At 29.3% G+C, this 4,537-nt stretch overlaps 1 long non-coding RNA gene across 1 annotated transcript; it reads right to left on the bottom strand.

The window, feature by feature from the left end:
• Positions 1-2,707: 2,707 nt before the first annotated feature.
• Positions 2,708-4,045, bottom strand: LOC119682757. Its single transcript, XR_005252601.1, has 3 exons — positions 3,697-4,045; positions 3,180-3,636; positions 2,708-3,098 (listed from the first exon to the last, which is right to left on the bottom strand). It is a non-coding gene; the product is annotated as an uncharacterized LOC119682757 (long non-coding RNA).
• Between the last annotated feature and the right edge of the window lie 492 nt (positions 4,046-4,537).

Here is a 4,537-nt window from a genome sequence, read left to right as displayed (position 1 = left end):
AAGAGTAGCTACTAGTATCCAATGTTAACAAAGAAACATAGGAAAAAAGTAATACCAATATTCGTAATTATCTTTTGCACGCCTCAGAGAAAATATTATCTCTGTTAAACAATGCCAATACGACACTAGTAAAATATATCGTAAGTAGATCAGTGTCAACTAATTATATTTAAAGTCATGCACAGTTCAAGAAACTCACAATAGAGTTTCCACAATGAAAATATATATCAGTAATTTTTTGCATATTGTAATATGCAATAGATGTGTTTTCACATACATTAACAAAAAATCATCAAAGTTCTCTAGAAGTAGTAGATAAATATTTTTTAAATATTTATTTGTATTATAATCGAACAAACTGTAAACAATACAAATCTAAATAATAAAGAGTAAAGTTTTAGAAGCGGAAGAAAACATATTATGTGTAAAGACACGTTTTAAAACTTATTATAAAATATCAATAATTTTAATTTTAATAAAGACCCTACTGAACCTAGGCCCTCTAGACCCACAGACCCATTAGCAAATCCCCCATTGCTTATACTTACTATAAAAATTATATCATATAATCTATTTAAGTGTATTATATGTGTCTATGAGTAGTATATGAATATGTCTTATAAGGTGGCAACAAATCGACGTCATAAGATGAAGTACTGTTTAAATAAAACCAACCAAATTTGATATTATTATTATAATTGACATGTTCAAAAATATAAATTCAGAAACTTAGTCTAATTTCCTACTATTTATTTTACGTGCTATAGCTCTTTGTTGACTGAGACATTTGTCCGATTTTTTGTTGATTGTCCTTCTTCATGTAATCTTTGGTCAACCGCGATTTCTTTTTCCTTGCGGATTCTATTCTATTCTAAAACTACATGTGCGATTTCGTTATAGGGTTTGTGTAGAGTGTGGCCCAACTACCCAACGAAACAAATTAATTATGACAGGTAAAGAGTATAAGAGCTTTCAGAGTATTTTGTATTTAAAATGGTTCACTTACACTTATAAAAATTTTCGTTAGTTATAAGAACTTACCAATATAAAAATACAAATAAATTTTGCAAAAATGTCTGCTATACATACCTGAAAAGAATCAAATAAAAAAAATTTTTTTTAAATTATCATAATAAATGACTTTTCATATTTATTTCTGTGAAGTTAAAATTTTCTTAAAATTACTATTTATTACTCAAATTAGAGGCACAACCTCATAAGCTATAGGAAATGTGCATTATTGCAATCCCACCCGATCAATCAATTTGGTTTCAAGCACTTGCAAATAACTCATTAATTTCAGTTTATTACTAAGAGGAGTGAAAAATTATAATTTCCTTACATTTTATATTTAAATAAATAATTGCATTCGATTTCAGAACATTTTTCACTCAATAAACAATTTAATTGCATATTAAAAAATAAATATATAAGAAGAATGTATTTGAAGTTCTTGGTAGAAGAAGCTTATATAAAATGCGAAAGTCTTTGCACATTATTAAGGACCCGCAGAGTGGAAAAAAAAAATAAAAATAAAAAGAAATAAAATAAAATCATACCAATAATGGTAGTACTTTCCACACTGACTAAACACAACAATGCCATAAAATCGTACTAGTGTAGAAGTTTCAATGACGACCACGACGACAATAAGCAAAATGACGACAACTGAAAGTACACTGACGACAACAAGGATAACAACACAACACATAATAGAGCCAAGAAGTAGAAAAAGAAGTGGGCTTTAGAGCTTTGTTGCTTGTTATGCACTATACGTAACCTAAACCAGAGCTCTACTCCTAACGAGCCATTGCAGAAGAAAAGCAAGAAGACGCCGTTTTAGTTGGCGTTGACAAACTGCTGCCAACCTAAAGAATTGTGTGCAGGAGCAGCAACTGACTTGAGTCATTGTTGGCATTTGGTGTTTGAAACATTTTTTGGTGAAAGACTACAAAACGCAAAATAAAGAAAATTAATCACAGACAATGCAGTGAAGCTCCGCCACACATAACAACAGCGCTACCATGGAGGAGCAAGTTGCACATGCACTTCTTCAATGCGCATTCGAAGCGCAACATAAACATGACTACACACAAATCTCCTACAAATGCTTTCAAAGAAAATCGCAGGGCAACTTTAAAGAAAAAAAAACTCTGACTACAAAGTAGAAGGACATTAAACAAGGAGTATGCGGCATAGCTCTATAGGCTCGTTATTTACAACTGATATACATATATATACCTACATATATATGTATGCACTTATACATATTTATATACGTATATATATATTTCCTGTGAGAATATATTGAGTGACATACACTTCTAGCTGCTGCTCTTACCACATTTTACAGCAATTTAACTTCATTTAACATTACACACGAAACTGTTAACGGAAGTCTTGCCGGAAGTTATAAACTGCTGCCTCATAAATATATGATGCTGCTGATGATGCAGAGTCAATGAGTGCCAATATGCCACCAATAATTCAGGTCACGAAATGCAGTAATGTAAAAGGATGTGGCAAAAGCAAGCATCAATTGTTAAGGCAGTTGATGGGGAAAACTCAAGGCTGTTTTCCTTTTGATTTATTTAAGCAGGATTTTCTTTTTATGAAAATCCTTTTTATTGCCTTAAATTGTTTGAAATCGTACTAAATATTTTTATTAAAAAAGCCATGCAAACTCATTCAATAGAGACTTTATTATAGAATATAAAGGATTATATGAAATATAAGCTAAAAGTTATTTCCAAAGAATGTACTGCATTTCATTAAAAATTTGTGGTATAAAAGCGAATCCTTATTAGTCTTCAGCTTTTTAATAGTTGAATGTATCTAACGAAAGATCTGAAAATATATTTTGCATAAGTTTAATTCTAAACCAGTCCATTTTATAAAAATTTCTGAAGGTGTACACAATAGTCAAAAATCAATTTGCTTCAATATCCTTGCATGATTGGTTTTCAGATATTTTCATATCCTTATAGAATGAGTTTTCAATTATAGTATTATCACTTTAAAGACATCACTTCTAATTTGGTTTTTGGCATAAAAGACCCCAATTTTCGGTATATAGAAAGAAAGTTTCATACTTTTATCTATTAAAAAAAATTAAATAAATTTAAAACAATTTTATTTCAGTTATTCGATATAATTAGAAATTTAGAGATTCTGATTACCGTTTCTGACTTTCTGTTTGTCGAAAACATTTGGAGGAAATTTTTGATTGCTTACTTTTCAAAATTGGAAATACTATATAGTGAAAGATATTTTCTTCTAAAGTAGATGATGTTTTCATTTACAGTACAAGCACTAACGAAAATAGATTAGCAAATGACTTTTGAATCCAGAGTGCATAGATTTTCATACTTGTATATTTCATTCATTCCAGATCTTAAACGTTTTTGGACAGCTTAACACGATTCCACTGTTGTAAGTCAGATAGCACAGAAGAAAATATATTAAACGGGCATGAACTTCTATTTACAGCACACGATTCGAAATTTTGAGATGTTATTCTCTACAAATACACAATACATATAAAACAGTATTTACTTTATCAGCCAAAGCATTAAAAGAGATACCAGAGATGCTATTCTCGTCAAATTCACAGTATACCAGAATTCACTTTGTAAACTGCAAATACGAAAACCAGAGAAGTTATCCTCTTCATATATCGAATACACATAAACTTACTTTATGATCTTCAAATGCAAGTCAACTAAAGCAGAGATGTTAATCTAATACTTGAAGATATTATGCAGCAATATTGGTCTTCATATAATAAAATTTTGATAATTTTGAAATATTTTTAAATTTTTTTCTTTTATTGAAAGTCAATATTAGTTGCAAGAACCACATAAGCTGTTCAAAATATTTCTACCAAATATCAATACGATTAGCGCTAATATAGCACTCAAATAGATTATCGTATAATCAATTAAATCTTCCTTCGCCTTTTTAGCACTTTCTGCTTTTTTTTGATCCATAACTCAAATACAAGCCAAAATTTTGTAATAATTTTGCAAGACAAGAAGAAATTTGAAGAAAATTTTTTTTCATTTAGAATTTAAATTTAAAATTAATTTTACTGAGTATTTTGACAGGCCAACTAGATTATTTAAAATTTTTATAAATTTTTTCTAATTTTCTGAACATTAGGAATTTTGATCTCAAGCATCAAATTTCGTTACTGCGACTCTAAGATAAGGGGTGGAGAACAAAATAAGTAGTACTTTTTAAAAATTGATTTAACACATCGTCTGCAAAGTAACGGAGACTAAGTTTTATAAACCCATTTGTTTTTTTCGGAAATTTATCTTCATTCATATATATTTAATCAAGAACAATATACCCCTTTCAGAACTTCTCTAAAATACTCTTCTTGTAGAGAAATTAATCTTTGGTCTCAAAATATACGTTTGTTGTGACGATGACTTCTTTATTTTACAAATATCTTCTTCCATAGCGTATTTTTTAAAGTCTTCAAACAAACAATGAAGATTGGTGGTCAAATCTGATGAATAAAGACGGGTGC

The sequence above is a fragment of the Teleopsis dalmanni genome, chromosome 2 (assembly GCF_002237135.1).
Source record: "Teleopsis dalmanni isolate 2A chromosome 2, ASM223713v2, whole genome shotgun sequence".
In the NCBI taxonomy this organism is placed as follows: domain Eukaryota; kingdom Metazoa; phylum Arthropoda; class Insecta; order Diptera; family Diopsidae; genus Teleopsis; species Teleopsis dalmanni.
Note: the sequence above shows the minus strand (reverse complement) of the source record. Positions and strands in the feature narration are given on the sequence as shown.